The sequence below is a fragment of the Dunckerocampus dactyliophorus genome, chromosome 17 (genome assembly GCF_027744805.1).
Source record: "Dunckerocampus dactyliophorus isolate RoL2022-P2 chromosome 17, RoL_Ddac_1.1, whole genome shotgun sequence".
Lineage (NCBI taxonomy): Eukaryota > Metazoa > Chordata > Actinopteri > Syngnathiformes > Syngnathidae > Dunckerocampus > Dunckerocampus dactyliophorus.
Window position 1 is genome coordinate 17396544 of NC_072835.1, and position 17524 is coordinate 17414067.

A 17524-nucleotide genomic window follows, 5' to 3' on the forward strand; every position below is an offset into this window, starting at 1 on the left:
CAACATCAAACTGTTCAGGACATTCAGGCTGCCTATATTTATATCGGGGAAAAAAAATTCAAAATTGTCCTTAAATTCACACTTTTCCGTAAAACTGTTATTACCTACTACTACTTCTACATTTGTCAACCGATTCACCTCATTCCAACATCAAGTCATTCAACAAAGTCAGCACATTCATGCTAGTTCGGAACCCAAGATGCCATTGACCTAAAGAGTTGTAGCTACTTCCACATTTCTCAACCGATTCAGACAGGTCCAACATCAAAGCATTCAACTAATTAGGGACATTCATGCCGTTTTCCACATACCAAAAATTCCCACTTTTCTTGACATTCACATTTTTTGGAATGCAAAATGCCTTTGATCTAAAGAGTTCTGACTACCTCCACATTTCTCAACTGATTCAGACAGAATTCTCAACTCATTCGGGACATTTAGCCTTCACGGAACATTGCGCTGTCATGCTAGGTGTTAGCATGTTAGAATTGCTAGCATGCTAACATTAGCCTACTAGCGTTTTTAGTTATTTTCATAGGTAGACACTTATATAAAGACTTAGGTCTGTCATGCTAGGTGTCAGCATGCTGGCAATTGCTTGCATGCTAACATTAGCATAGTAGCATTATAACCGTTTTCATAGCTAGACACAAACACTTAGCACTATTATGCTAAGTCTTAGCATGCTAACGTTAGCATATTAGCATTGCTAGCATGCTGACATTAGCATAGTACCTGTTTTAGCCATTTTCATACTTAGGCGCTTACAAACACCACTATTATGTTAGGTGTTAGCAAGCGAACATTAGCATATTAAAACGCTAATGTTAGAATGTTAGCACAACTAGCATGATAACATTAATAATCAAAATATTTAGACAAAATAAATGTAGGACTAATTTATGGTGTAAATCACAAAATGGGGGGGAATGTGTGCTCTCAGGGTGCTTTTCTAGTTTTTGCACTGTTTTCTTGCCCTCGGTCTCCTCCATTACTGTTTCATTTTAACTGATGTGTTCAATGCTGTATCGTTTTCACAGTTTCTTGTGGACCGCCTGAAACTGAGCCGAACTAGCACGGCGCAATGGAAAAGCGACAATGAATGCATCAAAAAACATGTATAGATTTTTTGACATGAAGTTGTATGACATCCCCATCACCATTATAGTCCAATAACAGAGACTTACGCCCCACTCGGTATCCTAAGTCTATTTCTGGTCATATTTCTGTGATGAAGAACGTAGTTCCACTTAGTTGCTGGGGACAGTTAAGTAAAGAGTTTGGCGTCTCAAAACAATATGTGTTCAAAAGTTTAAAACATCCCTGTAACATGCAATCACAATTGGCCGCAATAAAGAGATACTTCATTCAAAAGGACATTGAGGGCATCAAGAAAATGGACCACTGCAACAAAGAGGCGACTGCGGAGCATAATGCTGCAGCAGCAATCTCGAGCTTAAGCCACAGAAACAGAATAGCTAATGTCAGCGTGTGTGTTTCCGTTATTCTTTACTTTGTCTTACTAGCCGTGCATCCTCAAACGCATACCAAGTGCTGTATACGTGATTTGGCAAAGGAAAAAGCATCAACACCAAGGAGAGCCATGTGGAAAAGCTGCCTGAGATGAGCACAGAGGTTGGGTGGTATAAGGGAGGGGGCCAGGGAGACAATGCATCTGGAAACAATGTCATTTGGCTGGCTCTGCAGAGAGAACTAATGTTTGTTTAATGTGGGATTGCCTGGACATGTAATAGGTCTCTTTACGAGGGAGAGACTGAAAGCAAGGGAAGAAAGCACCCTTCATGAGCTGAATGTAAACATCTTAAACTTTTTCTTTGTACGCAAAAGGCCTATGTCTCACGCTATTGTTCACAAATCTGTCCAAATCTGTGTCAGTGAGCACTTTGTCTTTGTGGAGATAATCCATCCACCTCACAGGTGTGGTATATCAAGACCTGATTGGACAGCATGATTATTGCACAGGTGTGCCTTAGGCTGGCCACAATAGAAGGCCACTCCAAAATGCGCGGTTTTATCACACACCACAATGCCACAAATGCCGCAAGTGTTGAGGGAGGGTGCAATAGGGATGCCGACTGCAGGAATGTCCACAAGAGCTGTTGGCCGTGAATTGAATGCTCATTTATTTACCGTCAGCCGTCTGCAAAGGTGTTTCACAGAGTTTGGTAGTACACACCAGCCCAGGACCTCCACATCTAGCATCTTCACTGCCAAGATCGGTTTGCATAACCAAAACAATTCTGTACAAACTGTCAAAAACCCTATCAAGGAAGCTCATTTGCATGCTCGTAGTCGTCATCGGGGTCTTCACCTGACTGCACGTAACCAACTTCATTGGGCAAATGCTCACATTCCATGAGTAAGAGCGGTGTTCTCTTCCCGGATGAATCCCGGTTTTTGCTGTACAGTAAGACTGCCCATCTCGGAGTGGCTTTTTATTGTGGCCAGCTTAAGGCACACCGATGCAATGAACATGCCGTCTAATCTGCAACTTAATATGTCATACCTGTGAGGTGGATGGATTATCTCGGCAAAGGAGATTTGTGAACAATATTCGAGAGGAAGTGGCCTTTTGTGTACATGGAAAGCGTTTCACAGCTCATGAAAGACGGGAGCAAAAACACGCTTACGTGTTAATATTTTTGTTGAGTGCGTGTGGGTGTTTATACATACAGTATATTGGCATTGCCAACGATGCCAGTGTTTTGGGGCGTGGCTGTAATAACTAGGCTGATATGGTTGTATTCCATGTAGGCATGATATACTGTAAGTGTATTGTGGTGTGTATGAATACATTTCATACGTACATGCATTTTTATATACTATGTACCGTATATGCAGTGTATGCACACACACACACACACACACACACACACACACACAACAACCCCCCCTCATCCCTGAATGTGTTGTGTTTATGCTGCTGTGTCTGGTTAATGTCAGCCAAGCTAGAGTGATGGGTGAGGGGCCCTTTCAGCCCCCCCAGGGGATGGTTAAAGGCTCCCAGTACAAGCAGGCCAGCTCTCGAGGGGCGGCCGCTGTTGTTACTGTATATATATATATATATATTTGTACATATATATATATATATATATATATATATATATATATATGTGTGTGTGTGTGTGTGTGTGCAGTAGTGACGTGCAGTGTGTGCTTGCTTGTATACACAGACATGTTCAAAAGATGCAATTGTGTGCTGCGTTGTGTACCACTGTTTACGCTACCAGCCAGTGGTCGTGCTAATGGCGCTTCTGTCTGTTTGTCTGTTTACTGTTATTATTACCGCGTTTCTGGGAAAAGAACACCTCCTCCCACAGACACACACACACATACGTACGCGCACAGAGCCAGGAGCATGTAGGACCACCCTGTCAGTGTTTATGTATAGCGGTTGAGTCACAAACTGTGATCTCTTTTTAATAGCAAAGTGGAGACGTTCATTAGCTTTGTAGCGGTGCTTGTCATGGCGAGGGTACTAGTTTAGCCCAAGGACACATCAGGTAATAAACAAATGACTCTTATTCCTCGTCATGCCTTCCAGTAATTTGGCACTTGATTACGAAGTCTTGATTCTCCGTTTGCCTCGAGTAACTGTATGCTGTCAGTGATAATGTAGCTGCCAAAAAGTGACAGGACCACAATGGAATTGGTCGTGTTCCCGGAACTATAGATGTTTCGGCTAACTTTTAGGGAATGTCATCCATTATTAAAGCATGACGCCTCGTAATTTGGAAGAATAACCAATGCAAGATGTATAGTATAGTTTAGTACAGTAGAACCTCTAAAAAAAAATGTCAAATGTTTTAAACTCTGGTCGACCTCCATTTTAGATTCACAATGCAGTTTTCCCACAGGAAATAATAGAAATGGAATTAAAATCAGTTGCAGGGTCAAACCGTGCCCATCATAAAACCTTTATTATCAGTACAGGCAATGTTTGAATCAAAATTTAAACATTCATAAATTTCCTCTATTATGCAGTTTTAATAATGATCTAACACACGTGTCAAAGTTAAGGCTCGGGGGCCAGATGTGGCCCGCGAAAGCCAGGGACGCACTTCACCTTTTACTTCCAAATGTACTGTATTTGTTCTTTCATTTTGACAGACAAACTGTACTGTGTGCAGTTCTTCTAAACCTGAATGTCATCTAATCATGCAATAAGATATTCCAAGCATTTTATTGTTATCCAAAATAAATAAATACTGAATGTCTGCTCGTTATCTTCATAACCTCACTTAACTTCTCATTTCAAAGCAACTTAGCCATCAGTTTGTTAGTAAAAATCTAAAAATCAAATGCATGGGCAATTGTGTAATAATATCATGAGGGTATCGTCATATTTTTCTTCATATATATTAACAGTTGCAAGTGGCCCTCTGAGGGCAGCCATAACTGTGATGTGGTCCTCAATGAAAACAAGTCTGACACCCCTGATCTAACAGTATTATGTGTCCCTAGAGCAGGGGTGGCCAAACTTGTTCCACCAAGGGCTGCATACTGACAAGTCAAAGGGTGCAGGTGACATTTGATATTTGTATATACACTCCTGATCAAAATCTCAAGACCAGTTGAAAAATGGCTAGAATTTGCATTTTGCACATTTGGAGCTTAATGTGGTTTTAAGTAGCTCTACAATATGCAAAAACAAGAAGGGGGAGTGAGACAAAAAGCACTTTGAAAAAGTAATTTATGGAAAACAACAATTAAACTGAAATAGGCTGTTTATCAGCTGATCAAAAGTTTAAGACCACAGGCTATAAAAGCCAAAATCTGCTGAATATGTTCATTTTCTGTCAGGCATTCACACTGTCATGCCCTCCTGATGGCTAAAGCTAAGAAGCTTTCTCTTTTTGAACGTGGTCGGATAGAGGAGCTGCATAAGCGAGGCCTCCCGCAGCGTGCCATTGCTGCTGAGGGTGGGCGCAGTAAAGCAGCTCCTGAGCATTATGGAACAAAAAAGTCAAGTTGTAGACCCAAAAAAATCACACCTGCGCTGAGCCAGAGGATCCGATTGGCTGTCCATCAAGACACAGGGTGGTCTTCCACCCACATTAAGGCCCTTACTGGTGCCGACTGCAGCGAATTAACCATCAGACGGCATCTGCGGGAAAAGGGTTTAAAACCAAAAAAAGGAATTCAAAGACCTTGTCTCCTTCAACGCCACAAAACTGCCCGTTTAGACTTTGCCAGGGAGCATCAAACATGGGACATTGAAAGATGTAGTAACGGCGGCTGCTTACGTGCAGATGTTGCAGAGGGCATCCCTCATGACTGGAGGGCCCTCATCTATGTGGTAACAGCTGGGTTTTTCAACAGGACAACGCTGCAGTTCACAATGCTCGCTTGACCAAGGACTTCTTCAGGGAGAATAACATCACTCTTTTGGACCATCCTGCATGTTCCCCTCATTTAAATCCCATAGAGAACATTTGGGGATGGATGGCAAGGGAAGTTTATTATAATGGCCATCAGTTCCAGACAGTTGATGCCCTTCGTGAAGCCATCTTCCCCACTTGGAGCAATGTTCCCACTAGCCTCCTGGAAACACTCGCATCAAGCATGCCCAAAGCAATTTTTGAAGTGATTAACAAGAACGGTGGAGCTACTCATTACTGAGTCCTACTGAGAACAGTTTTTCTTCTGGTTTGAAGAGCTTTTTGTTATTTTTTGGAGCGATGGTCTTAAACTTTTGATCAGCTGACAAACAACCTATTTCAGTTTAATTGTTGTTTTCAATAAATGACTTTTTGTCTCACTCCCCCTTCTTGTTTTTGCATATTGTAGCTCTACTTAAAACCTCATTAAGATCCAAATGTGCAAAATGCAAATTCTAGCCATTTTTCAACTGGTCTTAAGATTTTAATCAGGAGTGTATTTTTATGATTTGTAAAAAGGTTAAACAAAATTTTCATTATCACCGACAAAGCTTTGTGTTGTGACAGTTTTCAAGCCTTTTGTCTTTACATAGTGCTTTGAACACCCCTGGTCTAAACGAAGAATGAAGAAACGTGGTCTGCTAAAATATGCTTATGAATGTATGAGGTGTTGAATGATTTGCATTTTACAAAAAAAAGTGGACATGTGTTGCTTTTGCTCCTCAAAGCATTCACCTTGTCAGTGTTGTCCGCTGCCACGGCTACTACTATGACTACTACAGTATTACTACAGCAACAACTACTGCAGAGTAAGGAAGTGATGCACCTGCTCACAAAACACAATGTCACACGCGTTGGCGTGTCTTTACGGAAGTAAATATGCCTCGATTTGTTCTCTCCTGGGCACACTTGTGGCAGTTTCACGGATTTTGTGGAACAGGAGTCTGCAATAGTAAGTTTGATTCACCGAATTATACTGCCAGGGAGATTAAGAAGAAAGAGGGCAAGTATTTGGGCTAAGTCATATTGACGTGAGCCACGTAACTGACAAAATCACTTGTCTACACCGTTGACTACTTTTGCCCAAGCACGCCTTTCCACATCATATACATGATGGATACATATTTGATTTATAACATGGAGGCATGGGTTGCATTTGAAAAAGTCTGAATTGTACTGTTCACACTGACATGAAAAAATAAAATACAGGTCACATTTGATCAAAAAAAAAAATTGGACTTCACCTGCAGTGTGAACGTTACCTACGGTGCAAAGCATTATCTCTGCTAATTAGCTCCAAGCCAAGCCGCTTTGTTCAGGCTAATGATATCGTGGTACTTAGCAGCCTGCGTCTGGACTCGGCACACCTTCCCGCGGCTTAAGCCATCGCCCTGTGGAAGGGGAGTAATGTCGTCCTCTGTTTCAGCCGCAATTAAGCAAATCCACGCATAGCTCGCTTGCAATCCTGCGTCTCTTTGGTTCCGCCATTTCTGGCTTACCTGAACAGTTTTATTTTGTGATTGCTTTCCTTGTGGAGACTCTGCCTTGATCAAGACAGGAGCGCCACCTACTGTTTAAACTAAGAAGTACAAAACAGTTACGTACATGTTGTGCGCGGGCTGTAGTCAATTATATTTTTAGACATTGATACGGGCCAGGTAAGAATGGATGGCGGGCCGCATTTGGCCCGCTGGCTGTAATTTGGACAACCCTGCCTGAAAGCATGTTTACGAGAACCAAATGTGAGAAAAAAATCTATCATCTCCCTCACTTGTTTACTGAACCTTTTTGCTCTAAAACGGTTGCTTGTGTTTTGGGCTTTTGTGACGTCATAAAACGAACCCCACTAACTGTCAGTCCAGCTCCACATATGGGAGATGTAAGTTTAATCATTTTGTTTTTCTTCAGTGAATAGGCTAACCTAGCATGATGTTGCAGTTAAAATGTGTGTGTAGTGTTAGCACTGTAGCTCACAGAGCTATGCTGTTGTTGCTAACCTTTACGTCAGGGGCGCTCACACTTTTTCAACCTGCAAGCTACTTTTAAAATGACCTAAGTCCCAAAGATCTACCTCCTACTATAAATATAGAAAGTATATATATTTAGTGTATTTATTTAAAAAAAAAGTATGAGTACGTATTTATGTACGTTATACATGTATATCAGGGGTGCACGCACTTTTTCAGCATGCAAGTTACAAGTCAAAATGATCTACCTCTTTCTATAAAACATATATATAAACTCTAACTGGTAAACTTTGACATGCAATTGTAAATATTAAGTATTAGTATTTCGCATTCACATTTTCAAAGTTTACAGGTAATCAAATATATATCATTATATATCTATATATATCTTATATATATATATATATATATATATATATATATATATATAAAATTAGAATATCAAGTAAAAGTTGTTTTATTTTGGCAATTTAACATAAAAGATTACGCCAACAAATTTTACTGAGCCGTTACACACAAATTGACATTTCTCAAGCAGTTCCTTGTTGTAACTTTGCTGATTAAGATTTTCAGCTTATTAAAACCACAAACCCACAAACTCAGAAAATTAGAATACTGTGAAAAGATTCAGTTCTGTAGGTTCAAAGAGTCAAATTCTGATCAGGCAAGTAATCCAAAACACCTGCAAAAGGGTCCTGAGCCTTGAAAAAAGTCTGTCTTAGGTTGGCTCAGAAGAGTTCAGACATGGGGGGGAAGACTCCTGATCTGACAGTTGTGCAGAAAACTCTCATTGACTTGAGAGTCAATGACAATTGAGAGTTGAGAGTAGTCAGTCAAGTGGAAGGAAGAAGTGTGGAAGAAAACGGTGTACAAGCCAGAGAGATGACCACAGGCTGGAGAGGGTTGTCAGGAAAGGGCCATTCAAAAGTGTGGGGGAGTGTCATAAGGAGTGAACCGATGCTGGAGTTGTTGCTTCAAGAGAAACAACACGCAGGCGGATGCTGGACATGGGCTTCAAATGTCCTGTTGTCAAACCTCTCCTCAATAGTAATCAGCACCAGAGGCGCCTTTCCTGGGCAAGAGAAATGAAGGACTGGTCTGTTGCCCAGTGGTCAAAAGTCCTCTTTTCTGTTGAGAGCAAGTTTTGCATCTCATTTGGCAACAAAGGTCACAGAGTCTGGAGGAAGACTGGAGAAGAGCGCGATAGAAGATGCATGTTAGGTTTCCCCAGTCTGTGATGACTTGGGGATCCATGTCAGCTGCTGGTGTTGGTCCTCTGTGCTTCATGAAGTCAAACATAACCGTAGCCATCTACCAAGACATTTTAGAGCACTTTATGTTGGCTTCAGTTGAACAGCTTTATGGAGATGCAGACTTCATCTTCCAGCAGGACTTGGCACCTGCTCACACTGGTAAAAGTACAAAGTCCTGGTTCAACGACCATGGGTTAACATGTTTGATTGGCCTGCAAGCTCACCTGACCTGAACCCCATAGAAAATCTGTGGGTCATTGTCAAGAGAAAACTGTACGAGAAGAGACCACACAATAAAGAACAGCTAAAGGCCACAATTGAAGTATGCTGGTCTTCCATAACCCCTGAGATATGCCACAAACTGGTAGCATCCATGCCACGCCAGATAAAGGCTGTTATTCAGGCAAAAGGGGTCTCAACCAAGTACTAAATACAGGTGCAAGAGTTTAGTTTTGGAGGCCTTGCATTTTTGTATTTAAAACCCTTTTTTACATTGACTTTATGTAATATTCTAATTTTCTGAGTTTTTGAATTTGAGTTTTTTTTTAAGCTGCTAGAGCTGATCAGCAAAATCCAAAGAAATAAAAACTTGAAATATATTGATTTGCATATTATTTGTTTATATAATATGTCAAATTCATCTTTTAAGTTGAACTGCAGAAATACAACAACTTTTTCAGGATATTCTAATTTTCTGAGTAGTACCTGTGTGTATATATATATATATCATTATATTTGATATGGCAAGATAATTACACACAATTCCTCAAAAGTTGTGTGCAAAACATGAGTACTAGTAAGATATCAGTCCAAATTGCTCCGTAGCGTTCATCAGGAGACACAGTTCATGTATTACATCCAGTTAGCATTTGCTATCAAACATTATCGATATACAAGAATTGAAAATGATTATGCCAAAGACAATGCAGCTGAAGGCAAGGCAACATATTGAAAAGGTTTCAGCAATAGGCACATTTTCCATTTCATCATGAAATAATAGTTTAAGAAGCGGGTGTGTAGAAAACACTGATTTCTGTAGTGGAGTTCATGTCGTGAAGCAAAGCCATCAAACAATACACTTTTTTTTTCTACATAACTGGCCGCTACAAGTGAACAGATAACTTTTTAATTTTTGTTACAGATATAGGTTAGTTTATCTGTAATCAGAATAATAAAGATGAAAATTGCATCTCTGTGTGTAGCTTGAAACACAGAGGGGGGTGCAAGAGCGAATCAGGAGGGGAGCTTAATGTCTGTGGACCAGACAGACGGTTTGTAGATACCTAGCAGGGTTCACTAAAAGGTACTTTTGAACTGTAAATTCCGGCATCATGACTACAATTTGGGAACCTTATATGATATATTTTACTGTCATGCAAAGTGTAAAAAGAAGTTAATACTGTTATTAAGAAGTATCTTGTTGAATTCTGAATTGCACAACATCAGGGATGACAACGTTCGAGGTTCCACTGCATATCTTTGCAAGGAAGATGTAATATTTCATCCTTTCTCTTTCGGTAGTATTACATTTGAAAGTTGTAGAGGAATGTTTCCTCTGAGGATTGTCGTTGTTAGTGCATCATCCATCACAGAGACCTGCTCGTCGACGTTGGCCATTTCTTCAACAAAATGAGCTCACAGCCTTGCCTTCAGGAATCAGCCAAATCAATAAAACTTTTATTTTGTGCTAACCTAAAATAAAATTGAAATGTAACCATCTTCACAAATTATAAATGAACTCTTTCTCTCATTATGTCAACCTCTGGATTGTCAGCAGGGGAGTCGCTTTTTACTGCGCGCCACTCATTATAGAAGCATCCTGCTGAGAGGAAGGCTGTATATATATTTTTTTCTTTATCGTCTCATCTTGTGGGATATTTTTCTTAGCCTGCCTATTAAAACGCTGCAAGCCCAAGCGGTTAGTAGTCGTTCTGCTTTAATACATGCCGGCCTCTCTTCCTTGACTGTCTTTGAGTGTCCTCTCGGGCACAAGGAGCAGTACCATGCAGTGAGCGGGTGCTCCGGGGTCCTAATCATTGTCTGCCTGCAGGTCGTCATTAGAACTGCTTCACTTTGCGGCCTTCTTCTTTTTCCCTTCATAGCTCACTCAGACTGAGCAATTGTTTTCTATTAGGGCTACATTGGAAGTTCAGGAAAAAAAAAAAGATTGTATTAAAAGAATAGAAAATTGATAGTCATTTGGAGAAAAATATTTGAGAATATTAATATGAAGCAACGGATGCGATGTAGCAAGGAAAAGCTGAGATGTTGCGACTAACAATTAATGATCATACACCTTGTCACGTATAACACACAGCTGGTTTTAAATGCATTTAAAACGTCTTTTTTTTTTTAACCCTTTTACAAATAAAAAATATCAAAATGGCCCTTGCATCCTTTGACTTTTCCACATGTGGCCCTCGCTTGAAAAAGTTTGGACACCCCTGTACTAAATTATAACTTTACAAAAAAAAAAGTCCTCCTCTTCATGAAAATATTCATTTCTGATGTATGAATGTGTGAGAACAGTGCTCTGCAAACATGACGTGATTATGATACGAATAAATGCAGGTCAGACAATGACCTATTTTAAAAACTCCCAAAAGACACGACAGGCTGCTGCTGCTGCTGATGCTGCTCAGTCAGTCTGACCCACAGTTGTCCGTCCACATGGTGTATGTTTTTCTGCTCCACTTCTATCTTCCATCATGTTTTTTTTCATCTATTTTTCCCCTCCTATGATTCTCAAATATGTAGCTTCTACATGTTAGTGTGGCAAGAGTCTAACCCTAACCCTTTTTTTTCCTACTCATGACAGTTAACAAGCCATAACCCTATGAGATAAGTCATATATGTGGAGAAAAATGTCTTTTTTTTCCAGAAAGAAGAATCGTGCAACAATAATGCTGTGTTTTTTCATGAAAAGAAGTCATAACCTTGTGAGAATCATGTTTGATTTTTTTTTTTTACCAAATAAAGCTGTAGTTTAGAATGAGATAGCAATGTTGGCCACACAGTCAGGAGATCAGGAAGACTCTCCATTGGGCATCTCTGTGTGGAGTTTGCATGTTCTCCCTGTGCATGCCCGGGTACTCCAGTTTCCTCCCACATTCCAAAAAAAGATGCATGTTAGGTTAATTGGCCACTGTAAATTGTCCATAGGTATGAATGTGAGAGTGAATGGTTATCTGTCTATATGTGCCCTGCGATTGGCTGGCGACCAGTCAAGCGTGTACCCCGCCTGTCGCCCGAAGTCAGCTGGGATAGGCTCCAGCATACCCGCGACCCGAGTGAGGATAAGCGGCATAGACGATGGATCGGATTTTTTAAAATCGTAATATTAATTGTGGTTAACTTATTTTTTCACTTGTGTATAATAAGTAGTTGAATAACGTTCCGTAGAGAACGTCAGTTACACGTCTCAGGATGACATTTGCATCCTTTCCTAGGTTCCGAGGTTTCTCTGCCATTGGAAAAGCAATTGGAATTTGAACTTATAGAGTACTGCAGTTTTGTCAGTGTGTTTTGTATGAAAACGCCACTGGGCAAGACAGATTCATATGCAAGCGTCCCTCGCTTTTCCTGAGTCTTGTCGCCCTGTCCTTGTCATTATTAGCGCTGTCTCCCGCTAAGCCCTCTTTGTCTGCCTTGCAACAGCCTACAGTGAGCAGCCAGGGAATAAGCTCAGCTACTGGTTTAATGATGCCAGCGCCTACTTTACAGGGAGTTACACGTCGGTGCCTCTTAGCGCCCTCCCTGTCCGCATGCAAAAAAGAAGAAAGTAGGCTGGTGTGTTTATTCCCGCCGCGCGCCCCGTAAAACGTCCTTGTCAGACATATAGCGGAGGTCAAACACACCTGCCGTCATAACACGCGTCCTGTGTGGGAGAGCGTGAGCACACACACTCAGGCTGCCTCCTTTGCTGTCATTTCTGTGCAAATGACTGAAAAATGGGGCAGAATACCGATAGAGCTCACATCCAAGGCCTGTGTGTTTTCCTGGGTGGGGAGTGAGCATGAGCGGTTGTGACTAAACGACAACGCGGGAGGCTGGAAAACTAGCACATGACTGGAGGAGAGGGACGCAAAAGAAATGAAAGGAATCACACAAAACACGTGAGGTGTTTTTTAGGCTGTCTGGGGGATTCAAATTTGGGGAAAACAAGCGCAAGAGAGTAGTGCGGAGGAGGGAGGAGGAGTTAAGATATTTAAATCCTGTCTGGGTTTCAAGTGTGGACCTCATAATCTCATCCACTTGACAAACATACACACACAAGGCCAGGCAGACGTCTAGCTAGCCTATTTTCCTCTGACCTGAATTCCCCAGTGTGGCATTTTTTTTTTTCCCCTGCCAGGCCAATCTCATTAAGCTGCTGCAAGAGAACAAAACACTCGCCACCTCACTCCTACACTGCATCGCTCTCATCTCTTTTCTTCCTCATCTCCTCATCCGTCACCCTCCTTTCCTCTCCACTGCTCCGCTTCCATTTTAGCTCGCTTCCTAGTCGTCCTACTCAGCTGTCTCCCATTTCAGCCCCTACGTTGGGTCTAATTATGGGCCGCCACAGCGGACCGGAGGGGAGCGGGTGTAGCCAGGCAGTGGAGTCGAGCCCAGAGCACCTCCTCTTCCTCTGCTTCCAGAGGCACAATCAATCCTCATTATTGCCGGCTCCTCTGCATGCCACTTAGCTCCTCACAGCAGCCAGTTAGAGCCCCACACCGCCATCCTGTCCTCCAGCCTGTGGAAATCAATGTGCTGCATGAGCCATGCACAGCACAATACAGTTATTTTGTGTAATTTTTGTGTGTTCTTGCAAAGGAAAAGAGGCCAACAAAGTTATTTATGAGATAAGGGTCTTGTTGTCGACAAACAACAACAAAAAAATGCTCCCACATGCAGTTCTGTTTAAGATGGTTAGCCCAGATTTGAGGCGGAATCTCGTCTCCCAATCAGCTTGCCTTTGCAGTCTCGCCGCACCCCTGTTTTTGAATCTGGTCTTAGGCAGTATTAGCAAATTCTTGGTCAAAAACAAGGTCATCACGAGAACAAAGACGCTTGTCGTGACAGTCTGGCTACTTAGGACAAAAAGGCTGGTATTTGCTGACACTTATGTAGGACAGAGAAAACATCAACAGTGAAGATGGGGTTGTCTTGAAATTGCAAAATACGTTTTTCAAACAAAATATTGAACCAAAAACTCTGCCAATGGTATTATTGGTTTTATTGTACAATGGCGTCAGTGTACTGTATATGCAAACATAATTGTCATGTATTTTCTACAAGCTATATTTGTAAATGTAACAGTGCAAACAGGCTATGTTTATGTCAATGTTGTGACTACCAACTTGTTTTCAGGCTCTCACAAGCCAGTGTGTCTTTTATTTTTATAAGCATTTTATGGAATGGAATTACATCTCGATACCTTTTTTTGGAAAAAAAAAAAAAAAAGATAATTAATAGAGATCATCGGTATTGCCCTTCTACCGATTGCCAGTATTGTCCAGTACTTCATTACCAATACCGGTATTGGCACTACATCCAATGAACACAGTATGATTCATTTGCTGTGATGCCACTGAGTGCATTTCACAAATAAACACTGTTTGTGCAAAATTAGAAAAAATGTGAGAGCAACAGGTGGATTGGGGCGTCTGCAGTGATGCTTCGGCCCATTGTGCTGCACAGGGCGCTGAGCCGAAAGGTAAAGGTCTCAGTTTGCCGGGTGATCTACATTCCTATGCTCACGAGCTTTGGGTAGTGACCAAAAGAGCAAGATTGCGGGTACAAGCGGTCAAAATGAGTTTTCCCCATAGGGTGACTGGACTCTCCTTTAGGGATAAGGTGAGCACTGTCATCCGGGAGAAACTTGGAGTAGAACTTCTGTTACTCCACATTGAGAGGAGCCAGATGAGGTGGAACGGCATCTGGTCAGGATGCCTCTCGGAGGCCTCCCTGAGGAGTTGTTCAGGGTGCGTCCGACCGGTAGGAGGCCAACAGGGAAGACCCAGGACACTTTGGAAAGACTGACCTGGGAACAACTTGGGATCCACCCGGGGCAGCTGGACGAAGTCTGGGCTTCCTTGCTTAGGCTTCTGCCGACCTCAGATAAGAAGAAGAAGATGGATGGATCGATGATGGAAGTTATAGAAAAAGTTCAATTAGTTTTAAACATTTTGTCTCAACAGTCATAAAAAGTCCTGACCAATTAAAGGAAGACGCGTTCCTTTCCCCTCGCATAACCAGCGCTTTCACTGCAAAATGAAGCTATTTTTCTGAGACCCTTATTTTGTTGGATGCCCTCTGACAGGATGCGACATGCAGCGTTTTTATTGCCTTTTATTGCCTTTGGGGTTTTGACGACTGTGTTGTGACAGTAAGACGAAGCAGTGTGCTAATTAAAAAAGCGCTTCCTGAGCTCCGTAGCTGCTGTCCTTTCATCATGTTTTCTTATTAAGACCCTTGGTTACGCATATTGACAATCCAAAGCTAAAACTTTGAAATAATTCCAAACCTCTGACACACTGAGCTGCGTGGAGCACACCATCACTCGCACAAAAGTATCAATATCGGCAGAAAATATACCGATCTGAACTGATCTAATTTATATGCCAATCTTGGCCGATATTATCGGACATCACTATAAATTTATTTTTAGTTAATGTAGCAGGAGATGATGGCTGACTCCAACCGTACCCTCCCTATTTCCCCACCAGGCAAAACTCAGCACAGCTCCTGCCGCCTAATAGATCCTTCTGGTTGTCATTATCTGAGTGCATCCCCCGTGTGTTCTCTCATTGTATCTCTTACTATCACAAACTATAAATTAAGTGCACACTCTAAATTAAAGGGGACCTATTATGCTTTTCCTCTTTTTCTGACCTATAAATGTTGTTACAATGTTGTATTCTTGTGTTAAACGATGACAACATGTCAGATAATGAGGTTTGCACATTTGGAAGTTAGCCCTGAAAGCAGTTTTGGACGGCTCTGCATGCTGTGTTTTACAGAGTTTTTCTTTTAACACCAGTTCTACTTACGTCAACGCAACCCGGACTTCCTTATATTGGCATGCCCAGCACCCCCGCTCTGCTTCGCTCTCGTCGAGCGATGGCTCCCAGGAAATGTTTGTTCGGGTGTGCCTAAAGAGGCAAGCATCAGGCAGAAGTGGTTGGAGTTGCTGATTCCTGGCCAGCAAGTGAAAAATATGCTCATCTGTCAACGGCACTTCACACGGGACTGTTTTGTGAACATGGGCCAATACGAAGCTGGGCTATCCGCCAAAGTCCGACGCCTTTCCAACGTTACTTGGTCGTGTTGAAGAGTCAGAAGAGCAAGCTGTAAGTAACACTGTATCGCTGTCCTAACTGTGTTTATTTTGTGTAAGTAATCGGACAAAAGGGGTTCGCCCACTGTCCGGAAGCCCTTGGGAGCGCTTGGGAGTGTGACCAATCACAGCGGAGTGGGTTCGGCGGGAGGCGTACCTGGAGGAGGGCCGGCGGTGGAGTAAATTACACAGACCGTTTGGGAGGGAGGCAGGAAACACTGCAGGAAGAGGTTCCAGAGTCTGGAAGCTCTAGAAAGCTTTCTGTCCGGGTTATCGTGTGTAGCTCCTCTATAGGAGTCCAGAACTCAATACAAAGGCCCGAAAATTAGTATAATAGGTCCCCTTTAAGTGCACAGACTGAACACATTGATTGTTTTATGCCTCTTGTGCCTTCCGGAAAGTCCGGAGGGTTCGGTCAAAGTCAGCAGAGTATCGTCTTTCGCTATATTAACTGAAAAAATGTAGTTACATAATAACTAAACCCTGCCATCTTCTGCTGAGTAGCCCTTTTTCTTTTCACTTAAAATTTGGTCAAGCTAAATTTCAACATGGCCATCAGCAGCTTAGCAGGCTCTCAACATGCTAGGTTGGACACCATCACCACTGGAGCTACTTAGAAGTTTCACAGCCTTTTTTTTTTTTTAAAGGAAGTTTGTAAGACCGAATCTGCTTAAAATTAGCTTGTCACGAGTATAAAGCGTGAGAACTAACCACGTCATTGTGGGATCTTATCAGCTATGCTGTCATTACAGAGTAGAATAGTTGTGTACGCACACGTCGAAAGTTATCTAATCTGAGTGGCGTCTGTCTCTCCGGGTGCTGACGCATTATTTCGAACACAGTAAAGAAAGAATACAGCACCTTCCCATGAAAGGTAGATGGAATAATTAGATTTAGATGTTTTTGCTATCTTACTCTAGGATAATCGTCAGAGTTAATTAATAATTACTAATGGTTATGGTTATGGTTTCATTTATTTTGAACATGTATACAGTTTACATTGAATGCTTCATGTTACAATTCACAATTCCACATGTCTGAAAAGGAGTAGAAAGAACCAGAGCTTATTTAATCCTACCCTCTGTCCGTATCACATCAGTTGCTAATACTTATGTTCACTTCCTGTATTCAGCGTACACTATTCACTGTACAGTACACTTATTCTTCCATACATTCATAGCAGGTGAGTGTTATTATTATTATTAGTATTACTATCATCACTGTTATCATTACAGTTTTTTAAAACACCTGTTTTTATCCACTGTTGATATCTGTATCCACTTCCTGCCGTCTTTGGTATTGTATGTGAGTGCCACTGAATGTAGATACATCAGTACTTCTTGTTGAGCAGGCCCTTGCAACATGGTATTGACATCAAATGTCAAATGGCATTGATTGTAATCCTTCTAACTGCATGTTTATTTCTTTGTGGCTTGTATCCTCCATTTTTCTTGTTGTTATGGTGACGTGTTATTTAGTATTTATCCATATCGCTGATATCTTTGACAATAAGCACTCTTGCTTCTACTGGTCCTCCATTTAGATATGTAGATCTTGCCGTTGGTGCTCTTTGTATTT

General features: G+C 41.7%; 1 protein-coding gene across 2 annotated transcripts in view; it reads left to right on the plus strand.

Moving 5' to 3' along the window:
* dym (dymeclin) overlaps nucleotides 1-17524 on the plus strand; it is a 69932-nt gene that overhangs the window by 29160 nt on the left and 23248 nt on the right. The window lies entirely within an intron of this gene.